A 21983-nucleotide genomic window follows, 5' to 3' on the forward strand; every position below is an offset into this window, starting at 1 on the left:
ACCCTTGCCAAGTACTTTTTAAATAAAGTGGAGCAAATCTTCGCAGCCCTTGAACCTCATGTGGGGCTCACTCTTACCGAGGGAGCACATACGACTACGCCAACAAATCCACATAGTTTGGAATTCAGGGAATTTGGGCCAGTTACAACAGAAGTAGTAAAGAAACTACTTCTGAGAACCAAATCTGGCTCCCCCCGGGATCCCTGCCCAGTCTCAGTGGCTCATCTGGCAGCCGCCCCTATATCTGTCTTGCTAGCAGATTTGTTCAATAAAATGTTCAAAGAGGGAGCATATCCACTATGTTGGAAACAAGTTTCAATAGCTCCTCTGCTGAAAAAATCTAATCTAGACATTTATGACCCTAGTAGCTATCGGCCTATATCCAGACTCCCTCTACCGGCCAAGCTTATTGAAAGAATCATGAACGTTCAGCTCTGTGACTTCCTCCGATCCTCTGGGGGCTTGGACCCTGCTCAACATGGGTTTAGGGAAGGTCACAGCACCGAGTCCGCCCTCATTAAATCCACTGAGGAAATCAGGAAGGTGATGGATGCTGGAGGACGGGCAGTCCTGGTGCTCCTGGACCTATCCGCAGCCTTTGATACGGTCCACCATGACATTCTATTGGACCGTCTTGAGGGCTGCGGAATCCAAGGAGTCGCATTGACCATGCTGAAATCCTTCCTAGCAGACAGGATACAAGTGGTGGCCATGGGAGATTTTGAATCGAGCCCTTTTACCCTTCCAGGAGGGGTTCCTCAGGGCTCCTCCCTGAGCCCTACCCTATTTAATGTTTATGTTACCTCCTTCGCCCCGGTGATTCGTTCTTTTGGCTTCGAATTAACATCGTATGCAGATGATACTCAAATTGTGGTATCTCTGCTCCCGGGGCGAGAGGAAGGAATTGCGGCCAGATTCCAGGATTGCATGATGGCAGTAAGTTCATGGATGGCTAAGAACTGCCTTAAATTGAATTCCTCTAAAACTGAGGTCCTTCTCTTTGGAAATGTGACCAATCTCTGGACCCCTGACTGGTGGCCTCACGAAATGGGAGCCCTACCCATTCCAGCCACTACAGTAAAAAACCTGGGGGTAATTATTGACTCCCAACTCTCCTTTAAAGCACAGGCTAATGCCTTATCATCCTCCATTCACTGGATAATAAAAACTATTAGGAAAATTCTTCCTTTCCTCTCCAGTGATAGCAGGAAAACGGTGGTGACAGCACTTGTGCTGTCTCGCCTTGACTACTGCAATAGCATGTATCTGGAGGCCCAGCAGGGAGTTCTGAACAAATTGCAAACGCTACAAAATGCTGCTGCCCGACTGATTACCGGTCTACCTAAGTTTGCATCGGTAGCTCAGGAATTAAAAAATCTACACTGGCTTCCAATACGGAAACGTATAATGTTTAAGGCTCTTTGTATGGTATTCAAGGCAGTAAATGGAATAGGTCCATCCTTCCTTCAAGAACACCTCCAACTGTACAAACCAGGGCGACAACTAAGATCTGCTAATAAAAGCCTGGTCATGACTAACCGTATTAGGAAAGCCCGTTGGGGTGGCCGTAGCTTCTTCCACGGAGCATCTAACATCTGGAATGAATTGCCTCTCGCCCTAAAACAAAGCAATGATCTCCTGACCTTCAGGAAAAATATCAAAACATGGCTTTTTAACCTCCAGTAACTTTCTTTGCCTCTTGGAGATAATGTATCGTTTCAGCGCCAGGACACCGCCCGGTAACAGCGCGCTCAACAAATGGTAAAAATAAATAAATAAATAAAAATACCTTTACCCCATTGCATGCTGCGCACATTTTCACCCTCTGTGGGCGATTTAAATAGTGGGTGGGATTCGGACGGCCCGACCATCGTTCGCACACACCCACCATGACGGCAGACGGCCGGGGGCCGTCCAAAGCATGCAAGGGGTTAATTGGAGAGTGCCAGCACTTCTCAGAAACAAGCAGGTACTCTGATACAGAGTACCTGCACTTCTATTTTCCATTTCAAGCACTGAATACAACAAGTAATATAAAAACTGTCTGTGGCTGAGAAGTGGGGATGGATCTGCAGAAGGTTTCTTGAGATGTGCGAGGACTGTGGTATGTTCCCAAGCGCCTAGGAAGGTAGCTGTGGTGATGGAGGCATTGAGGATAGGTGTGAGAGCTTCACTGGTAGGTTGGTGTCCTCTTGTGAAGGCATGGTAGTGGCAGGGTCAGATGCAGACCTGGAGTGGATAGACCTCATGGTGGCAGCATTTTTGTCTGTGGCTATGGCATGCCAGGAGGTCAAGGCCTCTTCTCTGGTTGAAACTAGAAGTTGCAATGCGAGGGCAGCAGGGTCTGGTTGAGGGTCGAAGTTGCTGTATAGGGAGGTTATCTTGCTACAGAAGGATTTCGAAAGCTTGTTGCAGAGGTCCTGCAAGAGAGTTATGCTGTTTGAGGTGGTGGCAGTGGAGATTGAAATCTTGCACAATGGCGAATATATTTTTACTGCTATTGGTGCTGGAATCTATGCGGTTTGCAAGTGCTGTGCTCTTGGTGTTCCAGATCTGTTGGTGGTAGCTTTACCGGGCAGATTTGAAGATGTTTTTGTCTGTGATATCTTCACTCATTCTCCATCTTCACTCCATTTGCTTGCAGTGGTGCTTTGTCATCCTGAGTTCCTCTGTGTACCAGCTGGCTTGTGGGTTTGCTGCATTTGAGCGAGACTAGGGTGTCTGCGCCAGCAGTAATCCACCTAATAAAGTTGTTCATGGCGTCTGGAAGGACGCTGGTGTGTTCAGGCCTGTGAGTGGAGAGAGTGGTGGTCCAGTCCTCTGCTGGGATGTTGTTCCAATTTCAGTATGCAGATCTGGCATACATGTCAACATTTTATAAGAGGAAACGGTGAGATTTTAAAATAATAATAGGTCACGAATGAGGAAGCAGCAAAACTAAAGAAAAAATGGAGAGGACATTTATACATATCTACATATTTCCTCCTATGCCTTGGGTGTGGTGGTATGGGTAGTGCTGGGGGTCCTGTTTCAACTGATATATTCGGTAGCAGACCCCAGGGACGATATGTACTGGTGCAAGGGATGTTGGATGGTATTGATGTGACTATTCTTAACACATATGCGCCGAATGTGGATGATAGAGATTTGTTCCCCAAAATGCAAGCCTTAGTAACAAACAACATGTAAGATAGATTGCTTTGGGTGGAAGATGTTAATTGTGTTTTAGAAGCAAATATGGACAGGCAACCCCCACATGCTATGACTAAGCCAGGTATGGTGGGTGCACTTATTGAAGTCATGCAAAATTTGAGCTGCAGAGATCTCTGGAGGGAACTTAATCCGGCAGAAAAATAATATTCCTGTTATTCAGCTCCTCATGACACTTCTAGTAGGCTGGGTAGGGCGCTAGGCACCGTACATTTTCACTCACAAAACGAGGAGGACTATTGAACTAAAATTCTGAGCTTTCCAATTTGGATGTTCACAGGTGCTATTCTCGTTTTGTGTGTAGCCTTGGAGAACAAGGGAAGGCTAAATCTCTAGTCTTAGCCCCTCTTAAACTAAAAAGGACTCAAGTCAAAGATAGAAACCCATGGTTCACTGGTTCCCTCAACGACAAGAGACGATCCCTCCGACAAGCCGAAAGAATCTGGAGACAGCACCCATCGGCAGATCACCTGAAACTTCTTCGCCAGGCCCGAAATGCTTACAACAAAAACATCCTCAATTCAAAAAAAGAGTTTTTCAGAGCGGAACTAGGAAATGCCCAGAACAGGCCGCGCAAACTCTTTGAGATGATCAAACTCCAATTGAACAAACTGTCCAAAACAGCGAAAGAAAACTCCAATTCTCTCATCTCCACCGCAAACAAAATCAAAACCTTAGGTACCGAACTCAAAGCTGCCTCACTCCCCCACCTAACATTGACCATCCGCTTCCTCCATCACTGCTACAGACACTGACCTCACCCAAGAATCTAGCGCACTGGTCCGAATTCTCACCCTACGATGAAGACTCTGTCGCAAATATCCTTTCCTCCTTAAACCCGAACAACCATTTCAACGACCCGCTCCCCTCGAACTGTCTTGCGACTGTTGCCAAATCCATGATTCCTTGTTGGACTGCGATAATCAACGCCTCTCTCTGGCAGGGATCAATCCCGACCTCACTGAAAGCAGGCCAAGTCCTCCCCATTCTGAAAAAGCCATCGCTGGACCCAGCCTCCCCAGATAACTTCAAACCAATCTCCAACATTCCCCTCTTGGCGAAAGTGTTGGAAAAGTGTGTTCATATACAGCTAAGTCGTCACATCAGCAACTTCCATCTACTCGATGACTGCCAATCCGGCTTCCGACCGGGACATAGCACTGAAACCACCATGCCCCACATTGTCGATGATGCTCTTCAAGCCCTTGACCAAGACAAAACTTGTTTCCTAATCCTCCTTGATCTATCCTCGGCCTTCGATACTGTCAACCACGAGATGCTACTCGAACGCCTCAAACTTAGGACAGGTTTAGATGGCACAGTACTCGATTGGTTTAGTTCCTACCTCCGAAACCGATCTCAGAGATTCCTAATCAATGGCGAACTTTCCACCCCCTCCGTGGTCACGGTGGGAGTCCCTCAAGGATCAACGTTGTCCTCCACCCTTTTTAATCTCTATTTAGAACCCCTTGCCGAAGTCCTTGAAACTGCAAATATCTCCTTCCATATGTACGCTGATGATACTCAGATCTACATAAAAATCTCATCTCATGCAGAGATCCTCACCCTGAATGAGGCCCTGAAGCTGACCGTCCGATGACTCGCCTCAAACCAACTCAAACTCAATGCTAATAAAACTGAGTTCCTTCTAATCTCTCCGCCCAAGAGCAACTCTGAGATACAGACTTGGATCAAAGCTATCACAGCCTTAAACTGTCCCCCGACCATTGTGGACTCTGCCAAATCACTGGGAATCATAGTGGATTACAACTGAAACATGCAAAACCACATCAACTCAATGGCCAAATCTGCCAGATTCCACCTGAGCTACCTATGGAAACTGAAACTCTTTGTAGCTGCTCCCGACCTAAAACTTGAAGTCCAATCATTAGTTATATCTCAATTAAACAACAAGGGGTGGTGATGGACAGAGTTTCTGAATTAAGCAGAATACTCTCACCCAGTCAAGAGATCAGGGTTACATCCAACACCGTTTTTTAGCTCACTGCACCATCCCAGCTCAGAACCTGGCTATATGCAAATTAGTCTGTTCCTGTCCCAGTGCATGATGGGAACAGGGCAAACCAAACTACAAAGCCAATTCTTTCACTGGGAAGGAAACAAGCTTCCGGGGACCGGTTTCTGGCATTACAGCCGTCTTCGGCCCGGCTTGCTTGAATCCTGATGGTGCAATGAGCAAAGGACTCACATCTGAGTATACCCTTCCACGCTTATGGTGGACAAAATAATTAAACAACAAGGGGTGGTGATGGACAGAGTTTCTGAATTAAGCAGAATACTCTCACCCAGTCAAGAGATCAGGGTTACATCCAACACCGTTTTTTAGCTCACTGCACCATCCCAGCTCAGAACCTGGCTATATGCAAATTAGTCTGTTCCTGTCCCAGTGCATGATGGGAACAGGGCAAACCAAACTACAAAGCCAATTCTTTCACTGGGAAGGAAACAAGCTTCCGGGGACCGGTTTCTGGCATTACAGCCGTCTTCGGCCCGGCTTGCTTGAATCCTGATGGTGCAATGAGCAAGGGACTCACATCTGAGTATACCCTTCCACGCTTATGGTGGACAAAATAATTAAACAACAATGGGTGGTGATGGACAGAGTTTCTGAATTAAGCAGAATACTCTCACCCAGTCAAGAGATCAGGGTTACATCCAACACCGTTTTTTAGCTCACTGCACCATCCCAGCTCAGAACCTGGCTATATGCAAATTAGTCTGTTCCTGTCCCAGTGCATGATGGGAACAGGGCAAACCAAACTACAAAGCCAATTCTTTCACTGGGAAGGAAACAAGCTTCCGGGGACCGGTTTCTGGCATTACAGCCGTCTTCGGCCCGGCTTGCTTGAATCCTGATGGTGCAATGAGCAAGGGACTCACATCTGAGTATACCCTTCCACGCTTATGGTGGACAAAATAATTAATCAACAAGGGGTGGTGATGGACAGAGTTTCTGAATTAAGCAGAATACTCTCACCCAGTCAAGAGATCAGGGTTACATCCAACACCGTTTTTTAGCTCACTGCACCATCCCAGCTCAGAACCTGGCTATATGCAAATTAGTCTGTTCCTGTCCCAGTGCATGATGGGAACAGGGCAAACCAAACTACAAAGCCAATTCTTTCACTGGGAAGGAAACAAGCTTCCGGGGACCGGTTTCTGGCATTACAGCCGTCTTCGGCCCGGCTTGCTTGAATCCTGATGGTGCAATGAGCAAGGGACTCACATCTGAGTATACCCTTCCACGCTTATGGTGGACAAAATAATTAAACAACAAGGGGCGGCTGAAATGCCAGAAACCGGTCCCCGGTAGCTTGTCTCCTTTCTGGTGAAGAATTGGCTTGGTAGTTTAGTCTGCCCTGTTCCCATGATGCACTGGGCCAGGGACAGACTGATTTGCATACAGCCAGGTTCTGAGCTGGGATGGGGCAGTGAGATAAATAACGGTGATGGATCAAGCCCTGATCTTTTGACTGGGTAAGAGTGGTCTGCTCAATTCAGACACTCTGTTCATCACCACCCCCTTTTCTGAATCGTTTTTGGCCACTATAGGTGTGGCAGGGTATACTCAGACATGAGTCCCTTTCTCACTGCTCCATCAGGATTCAAGCAAGCCGGGCCGAAGACGGCTGAAATGCCAGAAACCGGTCCCCGGTAGCTTGTCTCCTTTCTGGTGAAGAATTGGCTTGGTAGTTTAGTCTGCCCTGTTCCCATGATGCACTGGGCCAGGGACAGACTGATTTGCATACAGCCAGGTTCTGAGCTGGGATGGGGCAGTGAGATAAATAACGGTGATGGATCAAGCCCTGATCTTTTGACTGGGTAAGAGTGGTCTGCTCAATTCAGACACTCTGTTCATCACCACCCCCTTTTCTGAATCGTTTTTGGCCACTATAGGTGTGGCAGGGTATACTCAGACATGAGTCCCTTTCTCACTGCTCCATCAGGATTCAAGCAAGCCGGGCCGAAGACGGCTGAAATGCCAGAAACCGGTCCCCGGTAGCTTGTCTCCTTTCTGGTGAAGAATTGGCTTGGTAGTTTAGTCTGCCCTGTTCCCATGATGCACTGGGCCAGGAACAGACTGATTTGCATACAGCCAGGTTCTGAGCTGGGATGGGGCAGTGAGATAAATAACGGTGATGGATCAAGCCCTGATCTTTTGACTGGGTAAGAGTGGTCTGCTCAATTCAGACACTCTGTTCATCACCACCCCCTTTTCTGAATCGTTTTTGGCCACTATAGGTGTGGCAGGGTATACTCAGACATGAGTCCCTTTCTCACTGCTCCATCAGGATTCAAGCAAGCCGGGCCGAAGACGGCTGAAATGCCAGAAACCGGTCCCCGGTAGCTTGTCTCCTTTCTGGTGAAGAATTGGCTTGGTAGTTTAGTCTGCCCTGTTCCCATGATGCACTGGGCCAGGGACAGACTGATTTGCATACAGCCAGGTTCTGAGCTGGGATGGGGCAGTGAGATAAATAACGGTGATGGATCAAGCCCTGATCTTTTGACTGGGTAAGAGTGGTCTGCTCAATTCAGACACTCTGTTCATCACCACCCCCTTTTCTGAATCATTAGTTATATCTCGGCTGGAATATGATTGGTCCACCCTCTCCGGTTTACCCAAGGTCACTCTGGCACCCTTAAAAGCCTGCCTCAACGCAGCCGCCCGACTACTTACTGGCTCTAGAAAATTCGATCACATCACCCCTCACCTAAAAGCGTTGAACTGGCTTCCCCTCGAGGCTAGGATTCACCTCGAGCTGGCATGCATCACGCACAAGGCCTTACACTCCAACTCCCTGGCGTACTAGCACAGAAGCCTGCGATATCCGGAGGAAGCAGAAAATCACGATCGGCAAATACCTTCCTACTCCGGCCTGCACGTTTTAAGAAAAAAAAAACTACAATCGGGCTTTCACCAGGACTACTCCAAGAATATGGAACTCCTTCCCGCCTGACATCAGAAGTATCCACTCCCTGGCACGCTTCAAAAAAGAGGCTAAATCCTTCCACATGGGTAAATTCCTTGGCTAACCCGCTCCACAGCCACTGAGAGACTTAGCACCCGTGTGATATCCTGTCTATTGTATGATCCTTGACTCTGTAAAGTACACTGTGGTATAGTTTTCTTTTCTTTTTCTGTCACTTAATGTAAAGCACCCCTGCAATATCCTCCCTATTGTATGACCATCTATTCTGTAAAATGTTCCTATGTACAGCTTTCACCCCCTCCCTCCTTTGCACATTCCCCTTTGACACCCTGCCTACCTTTTGACCCTTGATTCTGTATAGCCCTCTGATGTATTGCTCTCATGTGATAACCGTCTTTTCTGTATTACTCTATGAACCTATAAAGCGCTCTGATACCCTCACGGGTCAAGTTCGCGCTCTATAAAACATAAAAATAAATAATAATAATTAATTTTATGTGTACAACCGTACAATTGCAGGAAGCAATACATAAAGTGGGTTACCTGAGCAGATATCTATCAGACAATTCCCCACTGCTGTTGGAATGGGGTGAAACTCGAATGGGGTGTGGGGAAAGATTTTGGTGTCTACTGACAGATATGTTCCTTGATACGCCCTCTAGGTAGGATTTTGTCAGCAGGTTCACTGATTACATGGAAGGTAACTAGGGCACAGCAAATAGTAGGGGTATAGAATCGGAAGCATTCAAAGCAGTTGTGATGGGAGGACGTATGAGGAAAAACTGTAGTCTGTGTCGACAGGTGCAAACTGAACTGAGTAATTTGGAAACTGAACTGAGAGATGCTCAAATTAGAGAGAGAGAGAATTAGAAGAGGGGAACGCAGTGGTGCCTATTAAAAGATGGCTAGAAGACATGTGAGATAGGTTAGAAAAATTCACCAGAAGGGAATATAGGCAGAAATTACATAGAGAAGGAGATAAACCTGGCAGAATATTGACTTGGTTACTTCAAAGGGAAATGTTTAGACACCCCATAGTTGTGTTATGAAGACGGGATGGGATGATTGCCACCACTCAGCGAATGATCATCCGCAGGAGATGTATGCTGGGGGCAGAGAACTGGAAGGACCGAAACGAACAGAGTAATTGGAGAGAGCAGGGCTTCCTCAATTGAATGTTCTATCCCGGGATAAACTCGATGCAGATATCACCCTAGAAATAGTTAAAGGGGCGATAAAGAATCTAAACAGAGGTAGGACTCCGGGGATTGACGGCTTCCCTGTAGAATTTTACCAGACGTATGCAGAGCAGTTGGCGGGTCCACTGCGGGAGGTGTACATTGAGGCCAGGTAGAGGGGGTCTCAGACTTTCAAAGAAGGAGTGATATGGATGGTGCCTCAACCAGGGGGTGATGTGGCGGATCCATCGGCCTATCAGCCCCTTACAAGGCTTAATGTGAATGTCAAGGCACTATGCAAGATATTGGCGGATAGGTTGACAGCAGTGGTGGGGGCATTGGTGCATGAAGATCAGTGCAGATTCATACCGAGACGGAGCACAGCACTTACCCCGCACCGGCATGCTGCGAGTAAGTCAGGAAAACAAGGCCCTAGTATCAGTGGAGATTGCAAAAACATTTGATACTGTTGAGTGGAGTTATTTGCAACAGGTGCTACAACAAATGGGTTTTGGTCCACAATTCTGTCATTGGGTTAGAATACTGTACACCTCACCTAGAGCCAGGGTGCACAATGGGGGCATCATGTTAGAAGACTGCGGAGTACAGAGAGACATGAGACAGGGTTGCCCGCTCTCTCAGCTATTTGCACCTGCGATTGAACCCTTGGCGTGTAGAATCAGGAGGGAGCAGTGGACTGCGGGAATAAGAGTAGGAGAGACAACACACCTGATTTCTTTATACGCAGAAGATGTGCTGTTTTATCTGCAGTGGCCAGCAGGAATCAGTCCCACCGCTTCTGCAACATTTGGATAAGTTTGGGGAAGTAACAGCTTTATGTTAACAGATGGAAATCACTGCTGTTACCCTTGGGGGCTTTAGAGCGAATTCCAGAGGTAGAACTGCCACAGTTGAGTCTCCACTGGGAACTGTCGTCCTTTCAGTACCTTGGTATCATAGTGGGTCACAGCATGGATGACCAAATACCCTTTAGTATAGAATAATGGGTGAATGGGATATCTAGATCAATGGAATTTCAGAACACGCTGCCGCTCTCCACAATGGGGAGGGTAGCGGTAGCTAAAATGGTATTCCTCCCCAGGTGTCTGTATATCCTACAAAACATATCAACACTTTGCCCGGTATTCTGTTCTGGAAGCTGGACAGTCTCTTTACAATGCTGGTAGAGGCGGGAAAGAGAGGAAGGCTTGCGCTCTCACAGCTCAAAAGAGACCTGCAGAGGAGGGGTGTTGGGTTTTCCAGATCTGGAATTCTATTATAATGCCTCCAAGATGCAATACGTAGCTCAGTGGGTGTCAGGGAATGACAATGGGGAGCAGTGACTCTTGAGGGGTGGGCACACATGGTCCACACTTCCTAATGGAGCTGCTCATGCGTGGGAACAAAGTTCCACCGGGAACTTCATATCTGATAAGCCAAACCTCAGAGATATGGGAACGAGCAGTCACGATGGTGTTTAAAAACTGTCCTTTGCCAGGTATCTGGATTTATGGACATTGCTTACATTTTACTGCATTGATTAAGACATGACCATGGTCAGGCGGAGGGAGGATGTCTACATGACACTGGGGGGGGGGTCTGTATCCAGGGGAAACATACTTGACATTTGAGGAGACACAGACAGCTTTCGGGTGGGGTGGGAATAATTTCTCCAATATGCCGAAATAACGCTTACCGCACAGGAATATGGACAGATTTCCCGAATGCCCCGAAGTGAACGGCTACATTACAACTTCTATTAATGGAAGGAGCAACGAGACATATGGTGATCTTCCTATATAAGACACTGCAGGAAGATAGGATGTGGAAGTAGGCACCTGCTGGATGAGTGTGGGAGGGAGGTCTGGGTACTCCCTGTACAGACAGTGCCTGCAATGCGACATGTGAACTAGTTAAGAAAGTGTTCTGCAACGCCCATTTTAAATTGACCCATTTTGATTGCCTGCACAGCACATACTTAACTTCAATCAAACTTAGCAGGATGTATGTGGGAAGGCGTGCAAACTGTCCCAGGTGTGGTGTGGGTGATGCAACACTTCTGTACATGGCATGGGAATGTCAGACAGCTCAACAATAGAGGCAAAATGTGACAGATAGGATGAGGGAGGTGACAGGTCTGATACAGATAGTAACCTCACAGATGTGTTTATTGGGAATTGTTAAGATGCCTGGGAGTTGGGGGGAGCAAGATACGTTGGAAGTTCCTGCAGTTGGCACTGGTGGTGGCGAAACAAGGGTAGCCATCAGATGGTTGAGTATGAGGACGTCGTCAATATAATTATGGTATAAAGATGTGGTTGAATGGGCCCTGGCGGAGAATGTGAACATGAAACATGCCCACAGGGATGATAAATTGGAAGAAGACCTAGTTGACTGGGCGGCCCTCATGGAGAACATGAATCAGAGACAGGGAGAGGAAGGGGATGAAGGAACGGGGGAGAAGCATGCAGGAAATAGGCACAGAGGAAGTTTAGGAGTAGGAATGAAGACAGGTATTAATTAAATAAATTTAGACATGATTAGCATGTGAGCACTGTGACGTGGATGAGGAGCTTACAGGAGGGGAGAATATTTACAATGCGATAAGTAAAAGTGAGTGTGTCAGGTTCCCTAATGGTAATGGATGGCAATACTAGGGATTGTGTGAAAACACTGTATTGGTTTATGCTTTAGAGTATGTTTATTATGCAAATACAATGTACAAGTCATTACTGGTAGAATATGATTTACCTGTATGTATACTAAATGCACAGGTGTATTATGCATGTAGAAGGATACTGTATAATACAATGACTAATAAAAAGTGCAAAAGTGTTTAAAAAAAAATAATAATAAAATCGGAAGAATGTATTTCTCCCAGTGACGTCTATTGAAGAAGAGGCAATTTCAGGTGGAAGACAGCCAAAATATTGCCATTGTTGGCTTTCAAAATCTGGAGTCTCCAGCCTGAGTCGGGTCTATTAGCATGTATGGTCTGGTGGTGGTAGGTCTGTGGTGACTGAGGACTGAGCTGCTGAACAGGATGAGGGCGTGGCTTGTCCAGGTTATGGGTGAGGGTTTATTTACTGCAATTTTGCAGAAGAAGGTAAAAATAGGGTCCTGGAGGTGTCCAGCAGAGTGGGTGGGATCTGTCATGCATTGAGAGAGATTGAGGATTCTTAAGAGAGCTATTTGATTGAGATCAGCACTTTCTTCCAGGTGGAAGTTCAGTTCTCTGAGGAGGATGAAGGCACTGGGGATGAAGATCAGTGGTGGGACAAGATCTGTGATGGTGCTGACGAACTCAGTGCTGGCAAAGTCTGGTGGTCTGTAGACAAGGGTTCCTCTCAGGGTATAGTTGTTTGTGATGTGGAGTTTGAACATGGAGTGTTCCATTTTGCTGATGGATGTGTCAGGGGTGGTGGTACAGATGATGGAATCATTGATGGTGACTCTGCCTCCATGCTTGTGCTGGCAGTACTTCCGGGTGATCTTGTAGCTGGGGGATGGCTGAAGTGATGTTGGGGGCTGTAGGTCTGAGATATGGTCATGCAGCAGATCCCAGATTTCCATGGCATGCTTAGTGAGTGGGGAGGTGTTGAGGACCATGCACAAGAGTGCAAAGTGTTGTGTGGGAAGTGGTTGGTCAGTGTGAGGGGATGTGGATTGGTGTAGGTGTGAGGGAGGTGGGTGTTAGCTGTGGGATGTTGCATGAGAATTATCTAGAGGTGCAGGAGAATGTGCTTTCAGTGTTGCGGCAGCAGTGCGGTAAGTCGCGGCGGAGGTTGAAAGCGCAGAAGATCGCTGCATGGAGGATCAGGGTTCCTGGCGCTAGGCCATGAAAGGTCCCAGATTGATGCAGATGGGCTTGCCTTTTACATGCCAGAGGCGGTTCTGCGCTGGGACCACCTTTAAGTATATCAGAGGAGGAGAGAGCAGGGGAACTTGGTGGGGATTAGCGGAGAGTGGGAGGTGAGAGAGAGGGAAAGCGGTAGTCGTGGAAATGACGTAAGGAGTGGGCGGGAGGTAGAGAGTTGGAATAGGCCGACAAGGGTAGGGGGGCATGAAAAAACAGTGACAAGAAAAAAAAAGACATGCAATACACAAAGGAGCCATGAGGGAAATAAGGGTACGTTTAGGGACAGCCCTCCACTCACTAAGTATCAATACCAAAAAGTCCCTGTACCCTGGACTGGGATTAGTGTTCATCTAATCAAGCATGCTATTCTGCTGGGATCTATGTAATTTAATTCCCCCACAGACGCCCCCTGAAATATATATATATATATATATATATATATATATATATATATATATCGACAGTCACTCCTGAAGAACCACCTCCGAACCAGCAGGAACGGCGAAGCAGGAGACAGACCACAGCTTTCAGGAAAAAGATTTATTGTTCCAGATTATTCTGTGAGTAACCAGACATGACGCGTTTCGAGCTAAACAGCCCTTGTATATATATATATATCCATCGCATCCAGGAACCCATTTAAGAAAGGCCACTTATTGGCAGATTCATCAGGGCTCACCACTGGGTCGTTGCACCAATATTGGACACTCTCATTGTGGAAACCTTATCCAGCCAAAGCCTCTCGTACCAGCTGGAAAGGACAGTAATTCTTTGTCGATTGTCACATTAATAGTACAAAAGTGGCACCAGGACCGTGAATCATCCCAGGAATAAGTGTGTAGGGCAGTGAAACATGTTGGCTGTGGGTATTGGTATGCGAGGCTAAGCTACCAACCTTTTTATTCACCTTACACACCACAACTAATAATAAAATTGTAACTTTGGTGTGTCGGTTGATTTTAGATACTTTTTCTTGTTTTCATACCAAGGAGTGAATCCTTGGGTGTTGTTCGTCTTGCACCTGTTTATATGCACATGACACGTTTGGTTTGCGTTGGGACACTTTTTCTTTGAGGAGGTATGGCAACCGATGATGAGAAAGGGGCAAGAATTTGGTACTTACATGCCTAAAGGCCCCAAGGGTGTTCTCCCGTGAGGTGCCTACCTCCTCGCCACACATTTTTTCTATGTCTATCACACTATAAGTGTGGATGGTGCACTGTTTCAGGTGAGCAGATGCTGGTGGACTTTGTTGAGTTGAAAAATACTTTCGGATGATCTCCCTTAGTTTTTATGTTGAAAAAAACAATGATGTGTTTTTGGACAAATTGGCATGTTTGAGGTCACACGCCTAGACTGACAGTTTCAGGGGGCGTCTGCGGGGGATTTAAATTACATAGATCCCAGAAGAATAGCATGCTTGATTAGATGAACACTAATCCCAGTCCAAGAAAAAAAAGGCACCAGGTGAAAAAAAAAGAAATGGGCAAAACATAGGCACAGAAAGGGTGAGAGAATAAAGGCAAGGCACAATTAATGAGAGTGAGAGAGAGGAAACAGGACAACAGTACAGGTCAAATTTTGACAAACCCTATATAAAGCATGAGGGAAACTGCAAAGAGCAGACAATAAAGACACAAAGTGAGGGTGAAAGAGGCAAAAGGTGGACAGTGAATGCGCAAGAAAGGGTGAGAATAAGCATGGAGCAAACAGTGAAAGTGCACTCAAGGGTAAAAACAAGCAAAGACGGGATAGTCACGAGTGACAACAAGCAAAGAGTGGACAGTGAAAGCACAAGCTCAGTTGAGAACATACAAAAAACAGACACTTAAATCAATGGTAAACAGCAACAAAAGGAAAAAGCGGAATTACTAAACTGAGAAATGAGGAAAAGAGAACTAGAGCGGTTCAGAGGAGGAGACAATGGAGGGAGGCGGGTACCTCAACGCCCATAAGTGGGGTGCAAATGAGTCTTAGGCTGGTCGGAGGACTGGGCACAGGTAAGCCCGGATAGGGCATCTGCTTAGGCGTGTCTATAGCAGCACACTAAGAGCCTCCCAAAATCTTTGCTTGCCCCCCTAGAACACATAGTCTGGAGAGATACAAGTGTTCAAAAGCAGAGATCTCAGGTTGTCCCATTGTAAATGAGAACAGTTTATCAACTCCTTCTCTTCCTTTGTGTTACTGTACCTAAGGCTAGTTTTGCTTAGCCGTTACAGATGTAAGGCTACAAGTTCAAAAATAAAAGGGAAAAAGTGGACTAGGTGTATTACTTACACCTGTCTTGGGACATTTTGAGATCTTGCAAATAGGCCAAAATAACCCCGACGGCTACACGGATTAAAAGTTCTCTCATGGACACCACAGCAACCTCTGAACAAATCTGCATGGTGCCTGGAGGTCTACACCCGTGTCCACACGACTACACCAAAAGTGATGGGGGAAAGCAGTAAGAGCCTTCATTCTTTAGAGACTATACTACAGCTGGGATCACCTTCCTATGTATCAACACATAGAGTAAACAGCAAGAGTGCAGACACAAAAACTGCCTTGTGCTCATCCCAATCTTCACTGTGTAGAGAGTCCAACATCAGGGCTCACCTTCCTATGAATCAACACACAGAGGAGGAACCAGCAAGAGAGCATTCATGGTAACTGCTGCCTCATCCTCCATTTTTCTCCATAATTATGGATTTGCCATGTAATCCATCATCTCCTGCATCATCTGCTGCATAATCTGCAGGTTTTAACAAAAATCTCAAACAGATCAAAAGGTACTAAAATAATGGCAACATATATATATATACTTTTTTTGTGTGGCGTTTTATATAGTGCGAACTAGAGCGAGGGTTATCAGAGTGCTTTACATGAGCACCAGTTACATTAAAGATAGGCACATTCACTTAAAAAATATATAAATTGTTAGGCACGGGGAGATTAAGTGATTTTCCCAGAATCACAAAATGTTGAGCGTCCCTGCTGAGACTCGGACCCAGTACCCCAGCTCCGGGGTCAAGAGTCCTGGCTTTAGGCCACATTCTCTCCTGAGAGAATATATGTCCAACGCAGATGAAGGCCCTGCGCAAAGGTTAACTGGTCACCTTTCAGTTGCTTATTTCTGTACTTGGTTGTTAAACTGGTACTAATGAGGGGAACTCTTTGCCCAGACTGTATTTCCATGTGTAAAAATGATAAAATAAAGAAGTAATTCCACCAAGAAATGGGCAGCATTATGCTGCATAATTTGCCTAAAGATGAGCTAGAGGAGATTAGGTATTCTTAGGCAACAGGGGTATCACTTTTAAGTAAGGAGAAGTTGTGATCTTTGAAATCATGGGAAATGTGTAGAAATAAAATAATATAGATTAAGACAAACGTGTATGTGAGCTAGAGTAAACTACACTCCGAGAGAGAAGGAAAGTACCCAGAAATAGAGCAGGAGAAAGCAGCAAAAGTGTGGGTATGATATCGATAAAACTATTACCACTTGGCACCATGTCTTATGCCAGACTGCGTGATCCTATGTAACAACACACAGAGGAAGCTGTAAGAGTGTAGACACAATAATTGCCTTCATTGTGGAGAAATCAGTATGTCAGGGAGCACCTTCCTTTGTATCAACATGTAGAGGATAAGAAAGCAGCAAGAGTGCAGGCATGGTGACAGCCTCCTTCTCGTACCCTGCACTGTGCATAAAGTGCATGATCACGACACAGTTTCATTAACAACAAGAGATACAGGGAAGAAAGCAGCAAGAGTGCAGGGAGGGAAACAGCCTCCTTCTCGCACTCTGCACTGTGCATAGATTACATGATCACGACACAGCTCCATTAACAACAAGAGATACAGGGGAGAACGCAGCAAGAGTGCAGGGAGGGTAACAGCCTCGTTCTCGAACTCTGCACCGTGCATGGAGTGCATAATCACGACACAGCTTCATTAACAACAAGAGGTTCAGGGGAGAAGGCAGCAAGAGTGTAGGCATGCTAACAGCCTCCTCCTCGCACTCTGCACCATTCATAGAGTGCATGATCACGACAGAGCTTCGTTGACAATAACAGTTAGAGGTGAGAAAGCAGCAAGAGTGAAGGCATGGTAACAGCCTCCTTTTTGCACTCTGCACCGTTCACAGTGTGCATGATCACGACAGAGCTTCGTTAACAATAAAAGTTAGAGGGGAGAGAGCAACAAGAGTGCAGGCAGGGTAACAGCCTCCTTCTCGCACCGTGCACAGAGTGCATGATCACAACACAGCTTCATTAACAACAAGAGGTTCAGGGGAGAAGGCAGCAAGAGTGTAGGTATGCAAACAGCCTCCTTCTCGCACTCTGCACCATGCATAGAGTGCATGATCGCGACAGAGCTTCGTTAACAATAAGAGTTAGAGGGGAGAGAGCAGCAAGAGTGCAGGCAGGGTAACAGCCCCCTTCTCGCACAGTGCACAGAGTGCATGATCACGACACAGCTTCATTATCAACAAGAGGTACAGGGGAGAAAGCAGCAATAGTGCTGGCATGGTAACAGCCTCCTTCTCGCACTCTGCACCCTGTATAGAGTGCATGATCGCGACAGAGCTTCTTTAACAATGAGAGTTAGAGGGGAGAGAGCAGCAATAGTGCTGGCATGGTAACAGCCTCCTTCTCACACTCTGCACCATGCATAGAGTGCATGATCGCGACAGAGCTTCGTTAACAATAAGAGTTAGAGGGGAGAGAGCAGCAATAGTGCTGGCATGGTAACAGCCTACTTCTCACACTCTGCACCATGCATAGAGTGCATGATCGCGAAAGAGCTTCGTTAACAATAAGAGTTAGAGGGGAGAGAGCAGCAAGAGTGCAGGCACGGTAGCAGCCTCCTTCTCGCACTCTGCACCGTTCACAGAGTGCATGATCACGACAGAGCTTCATTAATAACAAGAGGAACAGGGGAGAAAGCAGCAAGAGTGCAGGCACGGTAACAGCCTCCTTCTCACACTCTGCACCATGCATAGAATGCATGATCGCGACAGAGCTTCGTTAACGATAAGAGTTAGAGGGGAGAGAGCAGCAAGAGTGCAGGCATGGTAGCAGCCTCCTTCTCGAACTCTGCACCGTGCATAGAGTGCATGATCACGACAGAGCTTCATTAACAAGAGATAGTGGGGAGAAAGCAGCAAGAGTGCAAGCAGGGTAACAGCCTCCTTCTCGTACTCTGCACTGTGCATAGAGTGCATGATCAAGACCCAGCTTCATTAACAAGAGATACTGGGGAGAAAGCAGCAAGAGTGCAAGCAGGGTAACAGCCTCCTTCTCGCACTCTGCACCGCGCACAGAGTGCATGATGACGGCACAGCTTCAGAAACAACAAGAAGTACCGGGGAGAAAGCAGCAAGAGTACAGGCACGGTAACAGCCTCCTTCTCACACTCTGCACCATGCATAGAGTGCATGATCACGACAGAGCTTCATTAACAAGAGATACAGGGGAAAAAGCAGCAAGAGTGCAGGGCGGGTAACAGCCTCCTTCTCGCACTCTGCACCGCGCACAGGGCCTTATTTATGAAGGCCTTGCGCCACCGGTGCGTCACTTTTTCCCATGTTAAAAGTGACGCACCGGTGGCGCAAGGCCTTCATAAATAAGGCCCACAGAGTGCATGACCACGACACAGCTTTAGTAACAACAAGAGGTACAGGGGAGGAAGCAGCAAGAGTACAGGCACGGTAACAGCCTCCTTCTCGTACTCTGCACCGTGCATAGAGTGCATGATCACAACACAGCCTCATTAACAAGAGATACAGGGGAGAAAGCAGCAAGAGTGCAGGCATGGTAGCAGCCTCCTTCTCGCACTCTGCACCGTTCACAGAGTGCATGATCACGACAGAGCGTCATTAACAACAAGAGGAACAGGGGAGAAAGCAGCAAGAGTGCAGGGCGGGTAACAGCCTCCTTCTCGCACTCTGCACCGCGCACAGAGTGCATGACCACGACACAGCTTCAGTAACAACAAGAAGTACAGGGGAGAAAGCAGCAAGAGTGCAGGGAGGGAAACAGCCTCCTTCTCGCACTCTACACTGTGCATAGAGTGCATAATCACGACACAGCTTCATTAACAAAAAATACAGGTGAAGAAAGCACCAACAGTGCCATCATGAGAACTGCCTCCTGCTCATCCTCTGCATTGAGCATCGGGACCATCAAGTAGGGCAGCCTCTCCAAGCACCAGGAGATGCAGAAGGAGAGAGGACCAAGAGTGTCATCTCGAGATCTGCCTTCTGCTCATCACTGTGCTGTGCATAAAGCACATCAGTAGGGCGCACCATCCTTTGCACCAACAAATGAGGAGAAGCCAACAGAGATGCCGTCATGACAACTCCCCTCTGCTCACCTGCTGCACCATGCATAGACAATATAACCTGGGCTCACTGTCCTATATAGCAAGAGGTAGAGGACGCAAGTGCAGCAACTGTGCAGTCCGAGTAAATCTTTGCTGCTAACTCACTGCACCAGGCACGCAGTACATTAGCAGGGCACATCTTCCTATGTACCAGGAGAAGTTGTGGCCACACTACACGACCACTGGGCTTCCGTGAGACTTCGATGTTTCTCTGTTAAGCAGTTTTCTGGTTACTCTCTGGACCTTGCACCGAGTCCATCGTCGCAGCAGGCACCCTCGTACCAAGAGATGAATCGGCAACGCAGCGAGCGCCAGGCATGGTGATGGCGCTGTCTTCTGTTCAGTCCAGGCAGGCACCGTGCAGATAGTACATAAACAGAGCACATCTTCTAGAATACCAGGGGGTGCAGAGGCAGGTGTAGCAAGAAGCCGCCGCGGAAACTCTCTGAAGTTAAAGCCCTGCATCGTGCATAAAGAAAGGGCGCCTCTTCCAATGTCCCAAGAGATGAAGATGTGGCCGCAGCAAGAGGCAGTCGCAGTAAATGCCTTGTGTATATCCCTGCACCGTGCATAAAGTACATCACATTCTATTCATTCTCTGCACCCTGCATAAAGCACATCACATTCTATTCATTCTATGCACCCTGCATAAAGTGCATCAAATTGTATTCATTCTCTACACCCTGCATAAAGTACATCACATTCTATTCATTCTTTGCACCCTGCATAAAGTACATCACATTCTATTCATTCTCTGCACCCTGCATAAAGTACCTCAAATTATATTCATTCTCTGCACCCTGCATGAAGTACATTAAATTCTATTCATTCTATGCACCCTGCATGAAGTACATCAAATTCTATTCATTCTATGCACCCTGCATAAAGTGCATCAAATTGTATTCATTCTATGCACCCTTCATAAAGTGCATCAAATTGTATTCATTCTCTGCACCCTGCATAAAGTACATCAAATTCTATTCATTCTATGCATCCTGCATAAAGTACATCACTTTGTATTCATTCTCTGCACCCTGCATAAAGTACATCAAATTCTATTCATTCTATGCACCCTGCATAAAGTGCATCAAATTGTTTTCATTCTCTGCACCCTGCATAAAGTACATCAAATTCTATTCATTCTATGCATCCTGCATAAAGTACATCACTTTGTATTCATTCTCTGCACCCTGCATAAAGTACATCAAATTCTATTCATTCTATGCACCCTGCATAAAGTGCATCAAATTGTTTTCATTCTCTGCACCCTGCATAAAGTACATCAAATTATATTCATACTCTACACCCTGCACAAAGTACATCAAATTCTATTCATTCGCTGCACGCTGCATAAAGTACATCAAATTCTATTCATTCGCTGCACCCTGCATAAAGTACATACACAGGGTATCTATTTCTATGTATCAAGAGACGAGAGGCGAACGCAGCAAGAGGCAGTTTAGTAGTTGCCTTCTGTTCGTTACTTGTCCGTGCATAAAGTACATCAAAAGGGCAGCTCTTGATGTGTGCCAAGAGACAAACGCAGCAAGAGGCAGGCAAAGTAACTGTGTTATGTTCATTCCCTGCACTGTGCACAGCTTACATCAGCACAGCACCAGGGCACGTGTACCAGGAGATACAGGAGGAGAAAGCAGCGACAGATGGAGTCATGATAGCTGCCTTCATCACGAGTAAAAAACTAAACAAAGCCACCACCTATCTCGAAACCCTAAACATGGGTAACTTTTTGTGCAACTCCGTATCCAGGTCTCCACAAATCCTGCATCCCGGACACGCTCCCACAGTCGGATGCTCTGCATACTGCAGTGCGGTGAGAAGTGCACTGAACGTGTTTTATGTTAAGAACCGGATTTCACATTTTCATTTAAGTTGCTGTTTCCCAATTACCGTTACATTCATTGCGTTTATCATATCGAATGCGAACCATTTGGACATCTCGACACACGTGTCCTAAATAAACCCCTCGAAGCAGATTCATGCTTTCGTGCTTCAGAGGGCGGCACTCAGCCTCAAACATGGATTCCATGCATGGCCCCTAACAAGACTGCATGGACGACCCCCAAACTCTGCCCCCGGAGCCGTGCTCTGGCAGGGAGAGGATGTCTGCCACGGGTCACAATTCACTTACACCCGAGCGGCGCTGGCAGGCTGGGCAGTAGTGAAGGAACAGACCCGGGAGTACAGTGGGGACCAGGGTGTCCAGGATCACACACCTCGCAAGCTCACATATAACCGCCTTAAAATAAAGGCCCGGCAGGGTCTTGTGTGCAGAGAATGGCACTCAGGCACACCGAAGCCACCATCCAGCGGTCTGACAATTCACAACAGTGCTCACTGCAAACCTCTTAATGGTGTGCACTTCTGACACAACATATATGACCATGCACAGAA

General features: G+C 46.8%; 1 protein-coding gene across 1 annotated transcript in view; it reads right to left on the reverse strand.

Moving 5' to 3' along the window:
* DST (dystonin) overlaps positions 1-21983 on the reverse strand; it is a 1528317-nt gene that overhangs the window by 696450 nt on the left and 809884 nt on the right. The window lies entirely within an intron of this gene.

This window comes from Lissotriton vulgaris, chromosome 6, assembly GCF_964263255.1.
Source record: "Lissotriton vulgaris chromosome 6, aLisVul1.2, whole genome shotgun sequence".
NCBI classification, from domain to species: Eukaryota; Metazoa; Chordata; class Amphibia; order Caudata; family Salamandridae; genus Lissotriton; species Lissotriton vulgaris.